Raw genomic sequence first — 11,878 nt, 5'->3', positions numbered from 1 at the left:
GTAACATTTTGAAAGTTTCCGGTTGTTGATACATTTTTGACACGATAAACACAATTATATATGCACTTATACTGCGATTTTTTTACATTGTGTTAGACTTGATAAATTCGTGTCATACATGTTTTGCACACTTAACACAATTCGTGTTTGGGAAAAAAAATTGCAAACGTCACCATTTGATAATTGAAAACGAATATGTAAAGTGCCCTATTAGAGTGGAAATCTGTATGACCGACATGTCATATATACTTCACTTTAGTATTGCTATATTTTTCTGCTCCTTGGGGATAACTGATTCCAATATTTTTATTGTCCCGAAGATGATCTATCCGGTGCTAGAGGTTGTGATATATATGACTTTTGTGAAAAGATTTTTTTTCCTATTTCATTGATACTCACATCCCGCCTTATGCGAATAAAAGTTTATGATTATCACATATTACAATTTACATTGCGTGATTGTAACGTGCAACATTATTTTGTAATCACACATGGATACCACTTAATGATTTTGTCCGTTAAACTCCCGCTTGTCATTTATTTTTGAAATCAAGAAAATAAAATGGTTTTATAGATAGAGAAAATGGTTTCTGATACAATTTTATCCATGATCAAATGTAATGATATTTCAGATTGTATGCACTTATTGAAGAATTCAAATGCATTGCAAATTTATTCTGTTGTACAACTATACTGAGTATATACATTGTTTACAGTCCAGGAAGTATGCAATATGAAATATTTTCATTCATTAGAAAACAAACTATTCGCATCTTCTCGGCCCTTTCCGTCAAACTCCGTATAAAGCCTGGAACACAATTATAGTAATAATACACAGAACAGATAAGTTATCCAGTTTAGCCAACACTACAAAACTATATAATCATGCAAAGAAATAGTAAATAAAAATTACTTGTTGATGATTTAGTATATTCCGACCTATCGAGTAACAGGCCATCTAATATAAGGTAAAGCTGATTTTGATTGCCATCGACGTTTGCAATCATATTGTAACCGAAATATTCTTTATTTTCCTTTGGATGTCAAATTAATAAAGTCGATTTACATTATCAAGAATTACACACTCTGTATTTTATTACATCTAAAACCACGTAGTAGAACTACTTTCAAATCGTTTTACGTCCGAGACTATTATGATTGATAGACAAGGTGTTTTGATTGTGAAAGTACTTCCCTTAATTCGCTTTTAAAGATAGACGAAGTATATGTTGTATAACGCTTGATATCATAGAATACATAAAATACCAAATTATGTTACTATTGACATGATAAATATTAAAAGGTCTATAATAGTCTAGAAGTATATAACAGTATGCATATTTCACGATGATATATATGTTTATTAAGTAACAGGTGTGATCGAATTAAGCGATACAAATTATTTTGGTAAATTAATAAATGGTATATGTATCTATACTGGCATGCTTGATTCGCCTTTATCTGTAAATCAGTTTTTCTTTGTGCATATATAACGTTTCATTGTCATCTTGTGTGATTTAGGAGTGTTTTGAAATGTGGTTGTGTAAATCATTTCCGCCGTGTTTCCATTTAGCCTGTCCCTTGGCGTAGTAAATCATTTCTAATACAACATAAAGCTGTTTTTTTTAAATTCATCTTAACAAACAGAGAAATATGGTGTAACTTCATGCATTACAAATTAATTGTCACATTTTACAAAACGTGTTTCATTTTCAATGTTTAATCAATTTTTGATAAAATTGGAATCATTGTTTGCTTGGTTTTGCAATATTAAATGTTTTCACTGAACAATCCTGTCTTTGTTTCAATAATTCGGTATTAGTTGTTTAGCGTCTTAAAGACAATAGTACATTTGTAGAAACATGTGAATTTTAAAGATTTCTTTCTAATAACTTTTCGTTATATTACTGCGATAAAATTCTTGTTGAGCCGCTAAAATAAGTGTCGTGTAAAATGTTAAAGTTTTCATGTTTACTGGTATTATATCACGGAAGCCTAAAACATTTAAACGTAGATTTAAAGTGATTCTTTATAATAATATTATCTTGCATTTACTGTAGAAAATGCCAATAGCTGGGTGCAATAAAAGTGACGCTTAATCAGCAGTAAAACGGTCTAAGTGTCCATTAAATGTAGACATTGAAGATCATTTAACATTCTTCAATTGAAGCACTCTTCAAAAGCATCATACTGTGATCGTTTCGGTAAATAATGCGCCATATACATAACATATCTTAAATTAAAGTTAAGACACTGCAGCAGGCGTCTTCATCCAAAGTGCTTTTCATATAAAATGGAAGTCCATAACAAAACAAGCTGGCCAAATATTAATATATTAATATAATATTCTATTACGATCTACTTTGTTACTTTAAAAATCATTTAATTATATATGCCAAACTACAAAATCTCCAAGTAAATAACACTATTTCTCCTGAGCTTGGCTGTAAATAATTGAAAATTGAAACTACTTGCAAAACGGTTGTGTGCTATTCATGATATATTATTGATAAACCATTAATGCAACAGATTGGGATTCAAACAAATTTTGTGCAATAAACAAATTAACGAATAGTACCATAAACAGCTTCACCAAATAAATTTGACTGAATAGCGTTAACTGTACAAAATCCGTAACAATTAAAAATATACTATGCTCAAATTTAATATCAGGAATTATTGTCAATTGCTATCAGTCTCTTTGTAAATATAAAATAAACATGTTTTGACTTCACAAAAAGAAGATATTTCATGTTTAAAACTCTACACACTATAGGTGGTCACAATATGAATATATAGTGTTGTTAAGAAATGGCAGTTTTTAAAAGAAAAGATCAACTTTAGTTGTGGTAAAAGGCAACGCGACTTCCAATACATAGTTAATTCATTTTTTTATTCAAATAACACATATTCAGTATTCATATGTTTAATAAATTTCTTTGATTAAAATATTTTACTCAAAGATTGGCATAGTATATCTTTCAAATATAGAGGAAGAATGTTTTTGCTATTTAATTGGATGATTTCCAAAGATTCTCCAACTAAAAACATGCATTCTTGTCGTTATAATTAAACACATGCTTTTATTTGTTGTTTTTGTTCTCTAGTGTTTCTTAACTGAAGAGCACGAAACGACAATTACAAATGAATAATAATTTTTCCGTTGTCATTTCCTTGAATGCTTTATTTGTAAAGTCTCGATTTTCAGCACATCTGCCTTTTAGGTACGTCAATTTTCTGTCTTAAAGAAGATGTTTTTGAATTGTGTTACTTTTTGCTAATGCTTTGGCAAAAGACGACGTCATGCACTAATTAATTTAGTACAAACGCGATCAAACACATTAAAAGAGCACCATGTTGTATGGTATGGGACACACCCATTTTCTTTGTTCGGTATATTGAATCGCAATAGAGTATACACAGCATTGCATCAATATGAAAAATGCCCCCTTACACTTTAAAAAGGGCAAAACCATGAAAATAGTCCATATTTGTTGTATTTCTCTCATCCTTAAAATAGCCTTGTGCTACATGTAGTATAAATGCATTAGCTTTGTAATTGTTTGTTTATACATATTTTCTTTAAGTAAATAGGCTCTAAACATCCTTTATACAATCGTAACCTTTTGAATCCAATTAGGTGTAACTTGACAATTTATGTTATATAAAACAGATATTTTTTTTAAAAATAACAGTTAGAATAACCTTAATTCAGAAAATTCTATGAATTAATATTCGCCAACAGTAAGCTTAAATACATTATTTAATAATAAAACGTCATTTAATGTGAGGAACTCACAAATATTGCAAATGAAAAACCAACATATGTGTTAAAAACGGGAATATGCTAACTTATGACTAACGGTATATCCAAACAAATATGTATACGTTTATATAAAGGATGACGAATTACATGTAATACTTTACCGGTTCAAGACGTTATAGTTTGCTTTTTATCAATACCGATACAAACACATGTTTTCACATGTACAACAGCAGGTGTCAAGTGCCGTTTCGCAGCTGTAAAAAGTTGTCCCGTACTTCACTTCAGTGTTGTTATATTTTCCTGGTCCTTCGGGATCATTGATGCCAACACTTTTATGTGTTGAGAATTGAGTATCGCTTATTTCGATGCTAGGGGCGTGGGGGTTGTTGCAAATATTCAATTTCCCTCATGTACAGACTCAGTGAAACTGATCATGTAATGTTCATGTAATTTTGTTGTAATCAATGCTTATCATAGACATATTGAAAGATATTGCATTTAAACCAAGAGATCACTTCAAGTAATTTCTTGTATGTGTTCAATGTCAGACAACTAATCATTAACTTTAAAATGAATAAATCTTAAAGCAAAAACTCACGAAATTGTCTTGATGAGTTAAATAAAACTAAATCTATATCATTGATTGAGCTTACACGTTAAATAAGTGGCAAACGCACACGCGTATAGGATTGTTCTCAATTACCAGACTAAATCGACGCTAAGGTACCCGACTAATCTGAAGCTAAGAAGTATTTATGAATTAGAACAATGAAAGTCCCTTTTTTAAACAACAATATTTTGAAGAGCACATCAGCATTTATGTATGTGTTATGTAATAAATTACTTTAATGAGTAAGTTATCAAATAATGCATATGACTGCTTTTTCAGGAGCCTCAACAAAAGTCATAATTCAATGATGAGGATTATCATTATTAAAATCAAAATTATCTTTTACATGATTTCACAATCATAATAATTATGATAATCATTATATCGTTTATTATCATTTCACCTACCGCTGCGTAATATGTCTCGAGTAAGGGTCTTCCCCTTTGAGTACAGCTGGTAATATGATTGTCCAGTTTATGTTGGAAAACAATAAGAAAATGACCGTATTTTTCTCCAAGATCACAAAAATGTACCTCCGTTTGTGTTCGTGTTTCCAATGGCTAAATTGTTCCCTCCTCTCGAGTGATGCATGTAACAATAACGACATGTTCTGTATTTGTTCTTTATGTTTTTGACGCCAAGATACTTATAACAGAGACCACTGTGACCCTTTATGTAGTGTTAAAATATTAAAAACAGACATTAACGTAAATAAGCTAACTTTAAAAGTATAATTGCTTGTCGGTGTTCAATAGAAATTCACAAGTTACGGAATCACATATGTATCTTTATTCGGCTTTCATTGGTTCAAGTAATTGTTTATTATCAACCTTAAATGCTTTCCCGAACAAAGTACAACCTATTATTTTAGATATTAGATGCTTTTAGTAATTAATGTGTCTGTAAAATTCATCAAATAGTCCGGCGTTTTATTTAAAGTATACCGTATAGTGATAAAAAAAGTCATAAAATTAATAAAGAAAAGGAAAATAATTTTTATTTGCTTTTTGTCTGGAAAAGAAAACAATATGTGATTGTTCTAGCATTAAACTAAATAATTTTAAACAAATATTACAACCTTTCAGAATGAATTGCTATATCATTTGATCTCAAAAATGGTTTAAAAAAATTGAACTCGGGATTTGTCTGGGAAAGGAAACAAAAAAGACTGAATGGCCTGTCATAGACAAAATGCTTTAATTCAGAACAAAACCAGAGTTAGGAATAAATGTTCCATATAATTGGTTGCTTAAAATTGTTACATTAAGTATCATCAACTAATACAACCCAATTATGTTATCAGTACGCAAATTTCGTTTTCAACATCAGGTGCTACTCTCATTTTTTGAAAATAATCAATCACATTAAAAAACAAGTTTTGGAGAACTTTTTATTATATAAATTATTTCTGCTTTTCCGAATTTCAGAAACCACCAACAAATCCTATTTCAGAGACTGTTGATTTAATCTTTATGAACATGAACGTCTTTTTGCCCTTTAATTTAATGTTATTGCTAATCATATTATCAATCATAATTTTACTATGTCAATAACTTTATTTCCGTCTCGTCTGCATATCAGTTTCCGTCAGTGTCTTTGGATACAGTGTGCGAATTATGCAGTTGATGTCAAAATCAACATAAAGCATTGCTGTAAATTTCCATCGATCGCAAAACTGTTCCTTTTTGTGCGGTGGATAACTGCTGCATTTTCAAAGCCTTTATGCGGTCCTTTCTTCTCTAAAATTATAATAAAAAACTACTTTTCGTAACTAAAGATATTTAAATTGTATCAAGTTATGATATAACCTAGGGAAAATAGCTGTCTCTAATATATAACACAGTCTGTCTTTTCCATTGCAATGTCACAAACATAAGGTCGACAAAATGTTTCATGTACTGCCTTAGCAAATTAAGGTACACTTCTTAAAATCAAAGCAATCAGCTTTTATCAACTGTCAATATGAAATACGTTATCGAATCACGTTTTGCTTAATTATGAAGTTATTTTAAGCTTGTGGTAATTAGTGTGTCTGTAAAATTCATCAATGGGTCCAGCGTTTTATATTTAAAGTATACCATGTTGACAAACAATTGCAATAAATAAGAATACAAATTAATTGTAATTTGCAGCTATTTGTCTTGAAAGGAACACAAAGAAGCACTGAGTGGCCTGTCACAGACATACTCCTTTTAACATACATTGCAAGCGTTAAGAATAAGTGCTCCATAACATTAAGTATCAAAAAGGTTATTATATTAAACCAAAATCAGCATCAACTTATACAAACAATTACAATAACATAAATCACTTTCTTTTCCCACAACATATTTAACTGCCACTTTCTTTTCAATTTGAAAGTAAGCAATCACAAAAACTTAGTGAAACTGAATATAAACGTTATATGTATCAAATTGTTCACTTTATATACAGAAAGTTATAAAGAGCTTCCATTTTTATGTTCACGTCATCGTAGAGACGAATTTTTTCTATTGCCTGTGATTAATGTTCTTTGGAGAACATGCAGACATTGCCATGTGTACCAAAATAAGTTGAAGTGAAAATTTTCTGGAATAATAATTGTGTAAAAGTAAAACTTTGATGAACATTTGTATATATTGATATATGATATGAATAATAATGAATAAATATAATCACATAAGGAATCAATTCTTTATTGAGCGTCCATTAAGTCTTACTGCATTGATTATGGAAATAACAGTCGAAATCATCATTATCACTTTGACATTTTTGGTGTTGCTATTGCTATTTATATACATAATATTTTATCACCATTATTATTATTTCTATCACCTCTGCGTCATAGTTTCCAGTAGAGTTTTTCTCAGGGTACTGCGTCCAATAGGATTGTTCAATTGATGTCAAAATCAAAATAAAACATAACAGTTACTGTGAATTTCTATCGACCGCAAAAGTTCGCATTCTGGTTCGGAGAGGAATCGCTATGTTTCCATTGACAAACTTGTTCTTTTCTTCTATTTCGTTATAATACAAAAATACCTATTTTATGGTGAGATATTAAATTATTTTTACAGCATATACCACTGTGTCTATTTTCATATTATTATTTGTGAAGGTGTTACATAGCAGAAGGAGCTTTATTTAATTTATAGCACACGGAATCGATTAGATGTGTTATATTGCCTAGAAAATTAAATACACTTCATTGTATCAAAGCAATTATAAGTCTTATAAAACTGTCAATATAAAATACATTATCGAATCCTGTATTGCTTAATCATTAAGTTATTTAAAACTATGAGTAATTAATGTGTCTGTGAAATCCATTAATGAACCCCGGTGTTATACCATAATTATACAAATGAAAAAACATAGCAATATATACAGGAAAAAAAACGTTAATGTCATGCTATTTGTCTGGGAAAAAAAGAAATATAGACTGAGACGCCTGTCTTAGATATACTGCTTACAAATAACGAGAGTACAGAATAAATGTTCTATAAAATTGGGTTTCGAAACAGGTAAATTTCATTGGGTATCCTGTTTCATTGAAAATATTTATTCTTAAACGAATATAAATGCCATCACATCTGTGAATTTATTAATCGAGGTTTGTAAGAAATAACAATTATCCACTCCTTTATTCAGACCATTTTCAAATGAACTGCTTCCATAATACCAAGCTGTTAGATATATTCATAAACTTTTATTAGAAACATTTGCTGATCAAATAGAATTTAATTATCTTCCCAATTTATTTTACCATTAGACGCTATATTCATTTGCAAGCAATATCGTCCACTACAAAAATATATCCTGTAAGTTTTAATGTACGCCAATCTATTTCTAATACTTTAATTTTATATGTTTAGACTAATCTAACCTACAGAGTGATTAATTAAAAGATTACAAGAAACAAACACATAAATAGAGAGAAATTACAACATAAGCATAAGAAGAAAATTAAAATAACTTATTACATTACAAAATCCGGCACTTTGTGAACGTGCCTTTAGCTATAGAGATATTAATGTGATATTTTTTTCTTTCTGTAAATTAAGTGTCTTGTTGTTCAGGATTTTCTACTATAATGCTGTAAAATCACTTTAAGGATACTTATGAATATTGCCTTTTTAATTTTTCTTTTGGCAAGTGTCTGATATAGGATCGGCTTAGAAACATTTGGATACAATTCATATGGCTTATTCCATGTCATTTACTTCTTAACCATACACAGATTTCATCGAATGACTCAATGTATTACATAGACTGGCGTTTCTTAAATCTCAATAAGGAACAATTGTGAAATCTTTTGTGAAGAATATAAGCCTTTCATTTCAAAACAATCCCTATGAAAAGCGACGATTAATTGCATTTGTCAAGCTTCAATATGACATTTACTAGGAAAAAGATAATTTACATCGGAAGCATGTTTAGGTTTTTAGAATATATCAAAAGGTAACACAGTACACTTTATAGTTCTTGAAGTGTGTCTTTTAAAATGCAAAAAATAAATAAATATTAAATAAAATAATAAAAAAAGAAGAAAAAAGGAAAAAAGATAGAAAAATAAAGATTTTTACAAGCAACATCGTTTTTTGAAATACGACAACTATACATTGAATGATTAAACGTAACAGATTCTCTTGTTCATATTTTAGATTACATTCTGCGTGAAGTTTCGTTTGTATCTATTTGCAATGATAATGATAACTTCATGCATGTATAGCAAACTGTTTTATGATTATATTACTATTAAATATAGAGAGTCGTAGCTAGGGGACGTTCGTGACGCGGTCGTTGATTTTACGGTATTAGATGTATCATAAACACTTTTTCAAAAGGCATTTACAATTTAATATTATTTTTATAAACTGTACTCTATTCGGGACAAAAACACCAAAAATTATAAAAAGTTAAACAAGTTGTTTGAAAAATTATGACAATTAAAAAATAATGTTTGTATCAGTTTTATACAGCAACAACAACAAATAATATATTTTCATTATTTGAAGACAAGTTGTGCTAGTTTCCTATTTTTCTTAGTTAAAAAGGTACTAATGAAGAATGATATTTTTAATAGTACAACTAAAACTAATGAAAAATGTCTATGAAAATATCTGTGTGGTTATTTAAGACAGATAATAGTTATTTTACATTAAATAAGTAATAGAAAGAGAACCGAAACACGAGGCTATCTGATTTGTACGAGGGGGCGTAGCCCCCGAGTATAAATCAGACTGCCGAGTGTTTTGGTGTTCTTTCTCTTTTGTATCATAGTCAAAATGACAGCACGTTCCCTGTTGTCATAATATGAAACCCCAGAAAAAATTATCCAATGAACGAGCATTTGAATATGATATTTCTGCCCCTTTCCCTTTCTCTGCCGTCACAATATGTAAACTCCAGCAAAAATGAACCAATCAACGGGCATTATCTGGAGTGCGGGTAACTGATACCTGCACTCCAGTTACCGCACTGTGCATGTATATGTATATACGATTTAACTCTGACACTTTTTCAACAGAAAGGTCCCCAAACTATGATACAAGAATAGAGTAGAGTAAGAAAACCGGTAAGATTTTGTGATATAATATAGGGTCATCAAAATATTGTTAAATAATAATTATCTTGATACAAATCTAAACATTTGTAAAGGACATAAAGAAAGTTTACCATACCGATTTCAAATTATGATTATTTTAAGTTGTTACTCTATCTTATTTCACACAACTCACAGTAAAAATGTATAGAACTTTAATTTCAGATTTTATATAAAATAATAAGAACAAAAATCAAAATCTGGCCAAACAAAAAGAAGAAAAAAGCCTATTCCAGGGTTTGAACCCACGCCCTATCGACACTATGTGTTGTCACTGAAAATGAATACTCGGCATGCAATACCTTAAATAACTAGCCCTCAACGCTATGGGTAGGACGCCTTAGAACTTCGGAATATTTTATGCGATGAAGCTATCCAGCTTGCTTTCGGGACGCCGGTGGTTCTACTTTGGTGCCCTTTTGTGCCTGAAATATCCAGGATGTGATTTTTTTAATCTTTTCCTACCAGTAAAGCCTTGTGACTTTGTTGGTGTACGTAAAATTTAACCAATATGTTGTCAAGAGAATGACTGCCTTGATGTTATTTAATCTCAGGAAATATTTAGTTATAAAATCTAGCCAAGATATGGAGGCTGGGCTGTACCGCCTGTCTTAAAATTGAAACATAATTAGTTGGAAAACTAGCTTGTAATTGTTTAGTTTACACTATTTATTTAGTAGTTTTATCGTTTTCTATCTCGAATCCATATATATATTTAAACAACAAACTCTGGTAATTATTTACACTCTAAACAAACACACATCATTTATCAGCCACTTATACGAACTATCTTTTCAAGTATATATGTCTTTTATACGAAACAATACTAAACACCTGGCGAGCCCAAGCTCTAAACAACTTTTGATTAAACAAAACAATAAAATATTCGAAAAATGAAGTACACAAAATGAATATTTCTGCAACTCTACGATATGGTATAAACCAGAAACATTCAACCAACAATATTAAATTCACAAAATCTAATCAGCATCAGAAAATAACTTAAACTAAAGCACCCAATATTTACAAATATCTTCAAGAACATAGCATCAACTAATATAATCTTGACAATACAAAATTACTCCAAACATTCAACCAATGTCAACCAAGTATATCTTACCAAACAGCTATAATTCAACAACCAAATAAAATGCAACAACCAAATGAACCCTGCACATTTAAGACCACTACTGTAACAATCAAATTCAACCAACTTCAACAAGTCAACAAAACTCCCTTCTAAACAACAAATTCTCTTCTGAACAAAAAAAAATAAATAAACGCTGCACACGATAAGTGTGCCTTTCCTTAAATGATCTGTAATCTCTCCCATATTTGCTACTTGACCTTTACATGCAGATAAATTTTATACGCACAGCAACTGGTTTAAACATAGTATTTATACTCCATCTAAAACAAAGTATCACCGTAAGGAAATATTAACACGTTGTCTCATCTAAAACAATATTTCACTGTAGGTAGGGAAATATTAAGTCGTTGTAAAATATACATATATATAAACTGCATGATTATTCTGACAATATAAGAAACCATAAAATCTCGCATGTTACTGTTTAATGTCTTCTCAGTACTCTGAGGGAAATGCAAATGTCTGTAAGTGATCTAAGACGCATTTTATTAGCGATACTTTAAAACCTCTTTAAACATTTCATTTCCATTTAAACTTTAATTTGGGCTTTATCTTATTATAAAACGATTAGCGAAAAGCCTTCTTTGAAGGATTTGTAAACTAAATCCTTTAAGTAAATACACATTCATCTTAAATTTTGTAAAATAATCGCATTGGAAAATGATCATATTCAAAATGATTCATTTAATAAAACACACAGAGTCTTTTGAATTTAGGAAATTTAGGTGTTTTTGAAAAAAATCATCCTTGTCGGCCTAATCTAAACAA

The sequence above is a fragment of the Ruditapes philippinarum genome, unplaced genomic scaffold (genome assembly GCF_026571515.1).
Source record: "Ruditapes philippinarum isolate M1 unplaced genomic scaffold, ASM2657151v2 ctg3332_1_1_1_1, whole genome shotgun sequence".
In the NCBI taxonomy this organism is placed as follows: Eukaryota; Metazoa; Mollusca; class Bivalvia; order Venerida; family Veneridae; genus Ruditapes; species Ruditapes philippinarum.
This window is presented reverse-complemented; position numbering follows the sequence as displayed.